Source organism: Sminthopsis crassicaudata, chromosome 4 (assembly GCF_048593235.1).
Source record: "Sminthopsis crassicaudata isolate SCR6 chromosome 4, ASM4859323v1, whole genome shotgun sequence".
Classification (NCBI taxonomy): domain Eukaryota; kingdom Metazoa; phylum Chordata; class Mammalia; order Dasyuromorphia; family Dasyuridae; genus Sminthopsis; species Sminthopsis crassicaudata.
Genome location: NC_133620.1, coordinates 216,458,316 through 216,472,664, shown reverse-complemented (window position 1 = coordinate 216,472,664; position 14,349 = coordinate 216,458,316).

Here is a 14,349-nt window from a genome sequence, read left to right as displayed (position 1 = left end):
ACATTAAAGTATAAAACTTTCACTGGGCCAACAGATGCAGTGGAATGATTGCTATTCAGTGGATTATCTATTTTGCAAAGGCCAGGATCATGGGAGCTTAGTCCATGGAAAGTCTTCAGAAATGGAATTGTGTTCTGAGCCATGAATTTTGTCATGAATGGGATTCTGAAGGGCTTTCCCACTCTGAGGCCTGGTGAGGATCTTGATTCCTGGGAAAGACAGTGAGTTATGGAGTTGACAATAAAATGCATAGAACTGCATACAAGATAGCACTAACTAGGGAGACTAAAGTGCATAGTAGAAAGGATTTTGACTGTAGAAAGTGGTGTACAACTTCTGTTGAAAGTTATAGGTATTAGAGAGGGAGCAGACTACAGGTACAGGTAGCAGTTAACGGTACAGTGGCTAGAGCACTGTGCCTAAAATCAGAAAGACCTGAGTTCAAATCCAATCTGATATTTATTGACTATGTGGACAAGTTAGTTATTCTCTGCTTGCCTCTATTTCCTTATTTGTAAAAATAATATCTATCTCTCAGGATTGTTGTGAGGATCAAATGAAATAATTGTATTTAGTATACTGATACATAGTGAGTCCTTACATAAAAGCTAATATTTATTAGCTATTATTATTACTAAGTAGAAGGCATGAACTGCAGGCAGAGAGAGGTAGTGAAAAGAGCCAGGAAAAACAACATAATTCACCTTTCATGAGTCTTGACTTTGAAAATAATGACATAGAATATGTAGATATCTATGAAGGATTACATTGAGAACAAAATATTCTTTATGTATGGTATCAAATTTATTATATATAATACAGATTAGATATAAGAAGTGGGGAGTCCATTCTCAGAATTAACATAAATGAAAGCATATTACAGTGGCAAATGATTCAGTGATATGATTTGAAGTCTCTTATGCTGCTATTTTGCTCACTGTGAATTTATTGAAATAGTTTATACTCTAGAAACCTCAATTTCCTCTTCTGTAAATTAGGATAATAGTATTTATACTACTTCACAGTCAATTAAAATCTTAAAATTAAAACCTGTATTATATGGGTTAATATAATTATTATTCTTCATAATTGGGTCTTTTTTCTCTAAAGTTATACAAAGAAGGAGCAAAATAACAAGTAAATTATATATTCCAGAATTTCTATTTATTCTATCCTACTTTCAAAAAAGGCAAATCACTATAAAATTCCAGAGCATTCCTGTGAGCCTAAATCTGAAGACTGTAACTATATATTTTCTTTATTTGAGTCATGTTGCATTCAACTAGTACAACCACCTTCTTTAGTAAAAGAAGGGTTTTGTTTCAAGTGGTTTAAAATAAAATGAAAAATAAACATTTAGTAATTGGAGGTTACATTATTTCTAGAAGCTTCTAGATCAGAAATATTCTTATGACAAGAATTATATTCAAGCATAACATTGTATATTTTAATAAGTAACTTCAATATTAGCATATTTCAGCAGAGCCAAGGAATTTAAGTTCACCAACCTATTTCATGTGTTCTGTAGTTTAGACATCATCTTACATGTTACATGTTACATGCATACAGGTGCTAATTACCTCCTATCATCATTTATAATGAATGGATGGAAAAGGATTTATTTATTACTTTATGTCAGACACTGTACAAAATAAATGCTAAAGTTATAAATGCACAAAAGCAAGACAGTCCCTATCTTCAAAGAATTTATATTTTAAATACTTTTAGTGGAATAGTGGACAGTGAAGCATGATTTGTTTTGGGAAGTTATAGGACAGTGAGGAAAGTCATGGGAAAAGTGATTGATAATTCTTTCCAGAAATGGTAGCATTGATCTGTGACTGTTGTTGCCTCTGGAACTAATTAAAAAAATTCTTAAACCTTGTCAAGGAGCAGAGAAAAAGCTTTGAAACTCATCTAGGCTATAAGGGAGAAGATTGTGATATCTTTCTTCAAAGCTAAGTAAATATGCCACTTCTTAGGGGAAGCTTTCATTACCTGTCTAATTGTTGAGTAGTCTCTCCCTCTTCTAATTGTCTGAAATATACCTATCTATCTAGTAGAGTACCTGGAAAGAAGGGATTATTTTTATTTTGTGTTTGGATCTCTAATTATTTGACCATAATAGACACTTAATAAAATGTTTGGTGAGTTGGACTGAATCAAGAAGGCCTTATACTACCAAGACAAATTCAGGAATTATATGAACACAATTACAGAACACTTCTCATACAAATAAGGTCAGATCTATTGAGTTGGAAAAATATCATTGCTCATGGATAGACTGAGCTAAAAAATAAAAATGACAATTTCTACCTAAATTGGTCTACTTTTTCAGTTCCATAGCAACAAACTGCCCCCAAATTTTTTTTTAGGAAAAATAAAAGCAAAATTCAAATGGAAGAACAAAAGGTCAAGAATATCAAGGGAATTCATGAAAAAAAATTCAAAAGGCAGTGATTTATCAGTACTAGACCTAAAACTATATTATGAAGCAGAAGTCATCAAAACCATTTGGTATTGGCTAAGAAATAGAATAATGGATCAGTGGAATAGTTTAGATACAGATGACACAATAATCAATGGCTACAGTAATTCTGTATTTGATAAACCCCAAAACTTTAGTTTCTGGGATAAGAACTCACTATTGCACAAAAATTTCTGGGAAAACTGGAAAATAATATGTCAGAAATTCAGCATAGACCTACATCTCACACCACATACCAAAATGAGGTCTTAATGAGTACATGAATTGAGCATAAAGGATGATACCAAAAACAAATTAGGAGAACAAGGAATAGTTCACCTGTCAGATCTTTGGACAGGAAGGGATTTATGACCAAATAACTAGAGAACATTATGAAATACAAAATGGACATCTTTGAATACATAAAATAAAAAGGTTTGGCATAAATAAAACCAACACAAGATTAAAAGGGAAGTACAAAGCTGGGAGAAAAGTCTTACAATCTGTGTTTCTGATAAAGGCCTCATTTCTAATATACATAAAGAACTGTGTCAAATTTATAAAAATATAATTCCACATTTGATAAATGATCAAAGGATGTGAGCAGACAATTTTCAGATGATGAAATTAAAGCCTTCTAGAGTCATACGGAAAAATGCTCCAAATCAATATTGATTAGAGAAATGCAAATCAAAATAACTCTGAGGTACTACTACCTTATACCCCTCAGGTTGGCTAAGATGACAGGAAAAATAATGATAAAAGTTGGAGAAAATGTGGGAAAATTGGGAAACTAATGCATTGTTGCTGGAGTTGTGAAATGATCTAACTATTCTGAAGTGCAATTTGAAACTATGCCCAAAGGTCTATAAAACTGTGACTATCTTTTGATGCAGCAGTGCTACTCTTAGGTCAGTATCCCACGGAAATCATAAAGGAAGGAAAAGGACTCACATTTGCAATTTTTGTAATAGCAAAGAATTGGAAAATGAATAAATGCCTATCAATTGAGGAACGGCTAAATAAGTTATGGTATATGAAAGTAATGGAATATTATTTTTCTATAAAAATGATGAACAAGGGGCAGCGAGGTGGATAGAACACCAGTTTTGAAGTCAGGAAGACCCGAGTTCAACGCTGGCCTCAGACACTTATCACTTCCCAGCTGTGTGACCCTGGCAAGTCATTTAACCCCAATTGCCTCAGCGGAAAAAAAAAAGATGAACAAGATGATCTCAGAAAGGCCTATAAAGATTTACACGAACTGATACTGAATGAAACAAGCAGAATCAAGAATATATTGTGTACACTAACAGAAAGATTGTGTGATGATTGACTATGAAGGACTTGGTTCTTCTCAGTGATTCAGTGATCCAAGGCAATCCCAATAAACTTTGTATAGAAAATACCATCTATATCCAGAGACAGAACTATAGAGACAATGTAAACCAACACATACTATCATACTATGTTCAATTTTTTTTTTTTTGGTATTTTTTTTTTTCTCTCATGGCTTTTCCTTTGTGTTCTGATTTTTCTCTCCCAATATGATTCATAAAGAAATGTATATTTAAAAAATTCAAGTACACATATAACCAGGAAAAAAAAAAAACTTAAACTTTTAAAATAAAAACAGCTTTATCTCTTGATTTATACTTAAGGACATTTTAAACCAAAGAATGACTATAATTAAGATGTTTTTGAAGGAAGACTGATCTGTCAGTGTCTTTTACCCAGTGACATTCTCAGAAATTCCTTTCTTTTGTCTGAGAGAGAATGTTGACAGCATTCTTTACAAGTACTAAGGAAGCACCTTAGTTTAGAAGGAGTTTGGCCTATCAAATAGGAATGTTTCATTTGTAGGCCCTGTCTAACTACTATAATAGGCTAAAAGAAAAAATCTATGGAAAAACCTAAAGTTCAATCTATAGCTCAATCTCACCTGGTTCAGAGCCTTTTAAAATAAATTAGTAATTCTAGAAGAGTGGCAAATAAATCTGAAATAGGTACAAAGATGGTAAAATGGGATTGAATGAATAAAATTCTGTGGATTTTAGGGAAATATCCATGGGATTCTTAATATCTAGGTTAGGCCTGGAGACAACAGAGAGGTCTTTCTACCAGTGCCAACCCTTAAATAGACTAAAAGTTCCTCATAGGTAGAGACTGCTTTGTTTTTATTCATTGTCCTCAGCATTTAGAACTGTGCTTACTCATAGTAGATGCTTAATAAATAAATGTGTAACAATTGTCATTTTATTTTTAGCTCTAGCATCTCAGGTTGATAAAGAATAATTAGGCCAGTTTATCCTCTCAACTTTTCTGTCTTCATTAATGGAAGCATAATCTTTTCATTAGTCAAAGCTAAAAACCACAAAAATTTTATTCATTTTCCCCTTAATTCCCCTTTCTTCACCTTTCACTATGAATTTCTCTTTTTTTCCATGAATTTCTCTTTTGAAATGTATCTTGTGTCTGTCCTGTTTCATATATACAACTTAGAACTTCTTTTTGATTTCAAACTTGCATTATTTCAAGAACTTCCTCGCTAGCTTCTGTGCATATCACAGCCAGACTAACTTCCTTCAACATTGTTTTTATAAATTCAGAGGTGTCTGCTTATATTTTTTAGGTTTCAATTGGCCAGCATTGGCCAAACTATCCAATATCAAGTTACAAGTTCCTCCAATGAGGTCTGTCACTCAGACTGGGTTTGAGCCTGAGAACTTGACCTATATGGGCATCATTTGTTCTTGTTGGCTTGTTGCCCCCATCCTACAATTTTAATTGAGAAAAATCTCTGAAATAAAGTTTGGTTATAACTCAATGCTTTCTGAATTTGGTTTTTGAATTTAGAGATTCTTCAACTTCCATATGAATGCTTTATGTAAAGTATGAACATCAGAGAAAGGGCAGCCTTTATTTATTGTATTTTTCACCACTATAGAAAATACATAAGCCAAATGACTAGGATCTGGGATCCTCAAGCTTTGGGAATCCAAACCATAACTACATCTTCTACACAGAAGATAAGGGGGTCAATGCAATTATCTGTGTATAACTGTTTTCAAACTACAATTAAGCATATATATCCACTACTTTCTTGTGCTTCTGTAAAAATTCAACCAATATTCCAGTGGCTATGATATAGCAGAGTGAAAATCCATTTTCAAGAACTGTAGATCTGGGTTCAGCAAAGAAAACAAAGGCAGAAAGTGACCACAATTCCAAAGTCTATGAATTCTTATATCAGATCATTTGGACATCAGTATAGCTTGCTATATCCTTAACTGATAATTGCCATGGTCTCTTCTAAGGGAAATTGCATTCTTCTTTGGAAATCCAGGAATTAACAAAACACATGAATATTGGTGTTAAACTCATAACACCATAAACTGGTATTTTAGCTAAATTTTGCATAGCAGAGGTGAGATATTAGTTGTTCTCGTGAGATTCCAACCCCTTGTTCTTCTAACAAATACTTTTAAAAAAACCCCAGTCTATCAAAAGGTAGTCATTATTAACCAATTAGGAAAGTTTCCTATGTTATGTCAAGAAACTATTATCATGAGAAGTGTTACAGTTCTGTCTAAGATCCACACCTGATAATTTCAACCTATTGATGGGGAAAGTAATCAAATTTATCAGGGAATCCCCTGAAACCCCTCCCTCACACTTTTCCCCTTCACTCTTTTATCAAATGCAATCTCCTATGTGATTCTGTATTTTTTAGTTTTATCTTTCTACTTAGCTTATAAATTCCATAAGGAAAAAGATTGTGTTTTATATTACTTCTGAATTCCTTTCCATATATATATATATATATATATATATATATATATATATATATATATATATATATATATATATATATACACACACACACATATACTATTATCCCAGAATATAGTAGACTCAAAATATTTCTTGACAGAACAGTCAAATAGGTGATTAAAGTCACTAATCAGGCAAGTATCAGGTCATGCTTCTTTGCCCCATCAATTGAATTTAATTAATCAAATATTTATTAAACATTTTCCAGCCATTTCCACGTCATGCCACCAATTTTCCTTAAGGAATTGAAGGTCCCATTCTCATTTTTTTTTTTTTTTATCCATTTTTACCTTGACTTAGGCAATTTATACTATTTCTTGGCTACCTCAAGGCTACCACAATCAATCAGTAAACATGCATTCATTACATGCCTGATAAGCAAGTGTGCTTTTCCCTGATAGCTCTGATAGCTATAATCAGATCAATCCTTACCATTCTCACTTAGAATATTTCAATCAATTTTCTTACCAGTAATGATTCCTTCTGATTTTACAATTCAAGACAATTATCTTCACCTATTAAAATGAAAGTTTTCTGAGGGCAGAGTCTTTTTGCTTGTTCATATTTGTATTCTCAGCCCAGTCACATAGTAAATATTTAATGAATATTTTAATTAATTCATTTATTTACCAGTTAAGAATTCTTAACCTTAAAAGTATATAAACTTTTTTTGAATGTTGATAACTGTATTTCAATATATTCATACTTTTGTAATCTTGTGGATGCTATTTTTTGCACTTAAAAACATTATTCTGGGAAGGCATATACAACATACATAAAAAGGTTATGAATCTCTGAAGCTATACTGCTATCCTTTAAACCTTAAAGAACTAGGTTTTCATTGAAATTAAGTGCTGGGTCTATGGCATAAACATATAAAAGGCCCATGAGGCTTTGTACTAAGCACATAACTAAATGGCAGCATAGAACTATTACAAAGCCTCTGGAGAGCACCCTCAGTTTATCTCAATAACCCTGCCTAATCTCAAAATGATAGCCAGTTTCACCTGCTCAATTGACTCAAGATGTTAGAACCCAGAAAATGGTGAGCCCTTGCTCATGTTCATTGTAAATTTAAGCTTTCCAGTCAGTCTTGCTTTGAATGTCCCAGTGTAAGTTATTAACAAAAAAGATGGGAAGAGGTCAGGTTATACCTTTGAAATTTCTAATGTGATTCATTACCAAGTCTTCTCTGATGCTACTATCAGTTTCAATGAAATCCGGGTCATTGTAACCTCATTATCTTTATAAAAAGTTAAAAAAAAAGCTTTGTAGGTTCCTCCATCTATTCTATTCAATTTTTAAATTCTTATTAAGAAGAATATTAGCTATAATTCATAGAACCAATGCTTCAGAATGTATGTTCTTTCTATTATTTTTTATATCCTGGTTCCATATATCCAGTTAGTCCATTTAACTTGGTTATCTTCAATGTATGCTGTTATTGGATCTGTTTCATGCTCATTATTGTTTCTTTTCCTGAACACCTATAATGTGTGGAACATGTGGCTTCACTTAGTCTAATTCTTCATTTCTTACACATGCTTAAATCCTGTAGGTATGCTCCACAAAATACTATCTAGATAAGATATCTACTTAAGTTGAATAAAATGTGCATTTTAAATATTTAGACACAAACATGTCTACCTATATCATCTGGTTCAACCTCCTCATTTTAAAGATAAAGAATATGCCATTCAAAAAGATGAAAAAGCTTGCCCAAGTTTACACAGTAAGTTGTGGAACTAGATTTAAAAATGGGTTTTCTGATGTAAAATTCAAAACTTTTCATTATGTCATGTCATAAATTTAACTAAATCATATGCAGTATATAAACATATATACATGCACACATATAATACTTTGAAATCCTTAGATAAATACTAGTTACGCATACTAAATATAGACACATAAGCAGATATACACACAAATATATATATAGTTATATACATTTTGGTGTTCAGTAGTATTTCAGTCATGTCTGACTTCATGATCTCATTTTCTTAACAAAGATACTGGAGTTGAATGCTATATCCTTTTCCAGCTAATTTTAACAGATGACACTGAGATAAACAGGTTGAGGGACTTACCCAGGGTCATTTAGTTAGGACGTGCCTGAGGGCAGATTTGAACCCAGGTCTCCCTGATTCAACTTACTGTACCATCTAGCTACTTTATATACACACATGTGCATACACATACATATACCCTAATACATATATGTGTGTTTACAAGTATACATGTACATACATATATGTGTATGTATGTATGTATGTATGTATGTATATATATATATGCATTTGTGTGTATATATGTTATATACTTTTATATACTAAATTGTCAGCTAAACTTAAAATCAGAAAGGCTAGCTTCTGGTCTTGCCTCTTGAAATCCATGACCATGACCTTGGGCAATCTCTTAGTGCTCCATATGCAATTCTTTAAAATGCAAATCTGAATTAGAAGAGGAGATTTCCTCATCAGTATTATTCAGTATATTAATGAAATCACAGGTCTGATCAAATATGCAGGCAGGAATACGTGCATATGTATACATACAGAAGCACATAATGCAGTCTTGACTATATCCTGGTTTTGCCATTTATCATGTAACCTTAGGGAGTTATTTCATATTTTGAGATCTCATCTCAATTTCTTTATCTCTAAAAAGAGTGGATGAACTTAAATTCTTTTCTAGTTCCAAAATAATGATTTCACACAAACATATAATTATATATACATATATAAATTATATATATGCATCTATATCTATACATACATACATCCACACCCATATCCACACACATACATATGATATGCATATACACACATATACCTGTATTTGTATATGTCTATATCTTATTATATCTTATTTACTGACCTATCTCTCTAGATAGGTAGGTATATATTTAAATATCTAGATAAATAGATACATACATATATAGGCAAGACTTCATCATTTAGAACCTATATTGTTGGGATAAAAGAAAAGCACAATAACAAGTCATTTATATAATATTTGAAGGTTTGTGAAATGCTTTTACATAAATTATATTTGAGTCTTGCTGCAACCCTGTGACCTAGCTACTAAGGGCATTATTATCTAAATTTTATAAGATCTTAATAGAAAAACCATTTACCTTTTCATATGAATAGTAATTATCAGAGTTCATCCTGGCTCCAAGTCATATTGCCTACCTTACTTCACCACTGAGTCCACTTGACGTAGAGTTCAGATAGAAGGGTTTGGGTTTCAGGAAGGAGACTGGAACGTCAGAATTAGTTGGAGTCTTAAAACATTATCTAGACCTTTGGGATCTTAGCTTCTATTTGCTAGCTGAATGATGTTGAGTTAGTTATTGTTCTGCTCTGAAATTTCATTTACTGATTTCCTGATTTAGGAATCCAAAACTTTGTACTACCTACCTTACAAGATTGTTAATAAGGGAAATACTAAAAAAAATAAGATTATTAGACTGAGAATGTCATATTTAAGTACTATTTTAAATTCAGTTTTAGAATCTCTTCTCCTGAGAACTTAAGATCAGTTGTTTGGACTCTAGGAAAATTTGATTAAGGCAGGCCTATTGATACTGTCAATCAACATGCAATTGAATCATTGTCATTGGATGAGTGCATTCATTTTGTTCCATTAGATGGTAAGCTCCTAGAGGGAAGGGATTTTCTTTTATCTCTTTGTTTATCTCCTGAATTTAGCACAATGATTGATTCCTAGTAGGAGCTTAATTAATCTTTATTGTTTGATTGATTGGTTGATTTTATTCCAAAAATCAATGAGAAAGAGAGAATATTTTTCATTTCCTCAGCTCACATTGCTATTGGAAATCCATTAAAAATATTTGCTCTTTAATGAGGCTTATAAAAAAGGCTTCTGAAAAAATATGGAGGTTTCCTTTACCTATGTTTCTAATTACATTTTGGTTGCTATTACTGGAAGAAAAAAAAATGTCAGATGGAGGCTCATTGAGCAGGGTGCAAACATAAAGAAAAGAAAGCTGCTATTCTCTTCATTGTTGCTTTAGAGAATCACCCAGAATTTAATGAAAATGCTCTAACTACAGAGAATCACATATTTTATTCAGTCTTTTCTGAATATCAATAATTATGATTCTGTGACCTTAGCAACTTGATCATTTCTCAGCTTTGTATATATGTTCCTTCCATTCAGCCACAAATCTAAGAAACCATGGATGGGCCTGCATTTCAGATATGCACATAACTCAAAAAATGAAAGGGAAAAATGTGTATTTTAGCAGGATTTAAATTAGAAGACTGCACTTTCCAAAGACATGTTATCTTTCAGCAATATTAAAGTTGTATTGATATTCATGTAGGGAGGGTTAGGAGAAGGAGAAAAACACAGAAAGAGTCAGAGAAAAATCATTGGTACTAGTACAACTTTGTATTTGTATATCATTTAAGAAATCCCATGTTTTAAAGAAATATATAGTTTTTATTTCAATTAACCAGTCTAATCATCTTTTTGTATATTGTCCAAAAGATGATATATATATATATATATTTTTTTTTTTTTTTTTTTTTTCCATCTCTTGAATGTGCTTAATTGGTCGGGTACTGTGGATAAAGAAAATGAAGGATGTTTTGGGGGCTATGTATCTGATGGAGAAGAAGTTAAAGCTACTAGCCAGAATGAGCTTTATGGATTAGTTGTGGGTTTTAGTTATCTACCTGTCTGCCTCTCATTTTCACATATATGTAACTAATAGCATCTTCCCAGATCACTGTTTATAAACTCATGTTTGTGAAAACAGAAATATTGTTACCAGGGGTTATTAATTATTATGAATTGTTATGTTCAGGCAATGACAGGCTAAAGCATATCAATGTCTATTCAGTAGGCCTCAAAGTTAATGAAAAGAAGTGTGGAGGCAATAATTTTGCATTATTCAAAACCAAAATTTTAAGCTAAAAAGAGATTTAGCCAGCCAATAGGATTATATTTCCTCCATCTATCTAAGTCATTGTTTTTTTCTGCCTGTATTTCTCTTTGTCTTTGTCTCTCTTTTCTAGGATCTCATGATCACTACAGGCAGCAAATTAGCTACTGTGCTAGAAGCTCTCTATTAGACAGAAGTGTTATGTGGGAGGTCAAGAAAACAAATGGAATCATTTGCTTTCTTAATGAAAGCACAGCATCCAAGGGGAGCATGAGTGTGGTGATGTAATAAGGAGTGAATCTTGGTCAGACTACAACTATAGTTCTATCTCTCAAAGATATTTTAGAATCAGTATTGTCAAGTGGAGGGCATTAGAAAGAAAATGACATGAGTTCGAATAAAAATGAATGAAGAACAGATTTAAAAATGCAGAACAAAATCTGTAAGTCTGAGTGGGGGACATGATTGCAGTTTTCACATCCCTCAAATATTTGAAGTATTGTTGTTCACTTAGTTTTATCCTAGGCCAGAATAGAGAACAGAGCAGAGGAAATTGTGGAGGTAGAAATACCTGAGAGACAGATTTGACCATATCTAATTGGGGGAAAAAATCCTAATAAAATTGTCAAAAATCAATGGAACTGGCTGCTTTGAAAGGCACTGAGTTTCTGGGCACTAGAAATTTTCAAATGATATCTAGATAAAAGCTTCTTAAATATTGGATCATGATCTCATACAAAGTCATGTAACTGAAAGTGGGGATCGCAAAACTATGATTTATTATCAGTATTTTACATACCTATATACCTTGGGTCACATAAAAATTTCATGGGTCACATAAAAATTTCATGGGTCAGAAGGGGTTAAGAATGGAAAAAGTTTAAGAAGTTCAGATATAGATGACGGCTATTAGAGAGGCCGTTTTTATTCTGGTATGAATTGAACTAATTTCTGAGGTTTCTTCCTATTCTATGGTTGATTTACTAGTATTCAAATATCCCAAACCACTTCCATTGACTTCTATACTATACTCATTTAAATAGAAGTTTGAAGAATATAGGGAAATTCATTCAATTTTTTTTCTTTGAAATTTTTTCTTGCTATAATAATAATAATGATAATAATAATTCACATTGTTTATAGCACAATACATTTTATAAAGCACTTTCCCCACAACAACCCTGTGAGGTAGGCAGTGCAAGTTATGTTGTCCCCATTTTACAGATAAGGACAATGAAGGCTCAGAGAGGTGAATTGATTTGTTCAAGATCACATGACAAATACTTGCTATGAGCTAAGACTCTAATACAGTTCTTCTGACTCTATGTCTACTGTTCTTTCTATTCAGAAATGCTATCTACCTACCCTGTATATGAATGACCAAGGTAAAAAGCTTTTGGCCCAGGTGCTTGTCAATAGTGTTTTGAAGGCATACCTTTCTGCAGGCATGTATAATAGTACCAAAGGACTAGAAGATTAAAGGAGTATACACAAGTAGGGAGTAAAGTGTGAGAGAGGATAGTTTCTGGCAGAACCAGATTGGCTCAATTAAATGTTTGAATAAAACACTGAATGTTCTGGGGCCTCTTTCCTAACACTAAATAAGAAAATAAAGGATGGGTAGGGACACCAAACAATCCATCAATGATTACAGACAGTGTATTCTTTACATAGTCTATTAGACTTGTTTATTATTATTATTATTATTATTATTATTATTTTGCGCTGGTAAAAAGACTTTTTTAAGATTGATGTTGAAGAAAGAGTTATTTGTGCTTGATACATTAAGATACTGTTCAAAGTCAGTTTGACCTTATAAAAGGATGACCCTTGTGGTAATTCTTAGGCAAGGAGGGACAAATCCAGCAAACAAAAAAAAAAAAGCATATCTCTCCCCAATTCCCCCATGATTTCTCAACATCTAGAAAGAAAAATTTACATTGACAATCGCTTTGCACATGCACATCTCCTAGTCATACAGTGAATGAGCAGTCTGCTTTTCAGGCTGCTCATCATGAAACAGAAGGGAGAATACCACCATTGCCTAAATAATATATTTTTTAAAAGGTGAATTACACCCATTTTTTCAATTGATGTAAAAACACTGATAAGAGCAATTAAAAGAGTTCCAAATAGTCCTAGCTAATGTAGATTACATGAGTATACAGCATGATCCAACTAATAGGGCTCTGACAAGCATTACCCAAGAGTTCCAGCAAACAAGGCCCAATCCAATTGCTCAGAAAAGGTTAGATCCAGATTTAATAAAACAGTTATTTTTATTTCAGTACTGAAGGCAAAACACAAGTCAAGTGTGAAGACAGTGTTCTTTAAAAAAAAAAAAAAGGTGGCTAGATTAAATCAAGGAGGCCATGTCCTTTGCAGCTTTATAATTTCGGAATCTTATTACTGACTCTCACTTTCTCATCTTTTCCTCCCCTGAGCACTAATTTCTCAATAAAAGTTTCAAGGTGCAATTTGTACATTCTTGTCATTATGCTGTCTCATCTCTTTCTGAAAGAAAGCATTACAATCAGCATTACAATGTTGAGTCTCTCTGAGTCAATACTTGGTTCACATACATGTAATCCAAAATGATAATGGTGAAGGGGATAACTGACCTAAAATGAGATAGCGGTGTAAGCATACATTTCCTATTGTGCTCTGTGTCTTTCCCATCCCTTCTCCCTTTTCCCTGTATTGAGCTGTAAAAAATTTAAGGCAGATGAGGTATATTGCTGAAGAAAAAAGTCATTTCTGAAAAAAACAAACCCAACACTTTTATTCTGCCCTTCTACTCAAGAAAGATTACTCAGCTATAAATCTAGTGCTAGAAAAAAGCAGGAAAGACACAATTTGCATGTACCATATGCTATATCTCCTAGGTCTAGAATGGCTTTTTTGTTAATTTGATTTCTAATAGAAAAAATAAGCACCTTAAGCTATGAACAAGAAAAGAACCCCATTATTAGTGAGTTTAAAAGCTAAACTGTACTAATAGCACTCACTCAGTCTCTTTCACTCACTCTCTCAAAGGCCAATGCTACTGATTAGAATTGTAAAGTGCTGTACTTAGTATAAACACTGATATACACTGCCGACACTGAAAAATAACCCTCGAGCACATGGT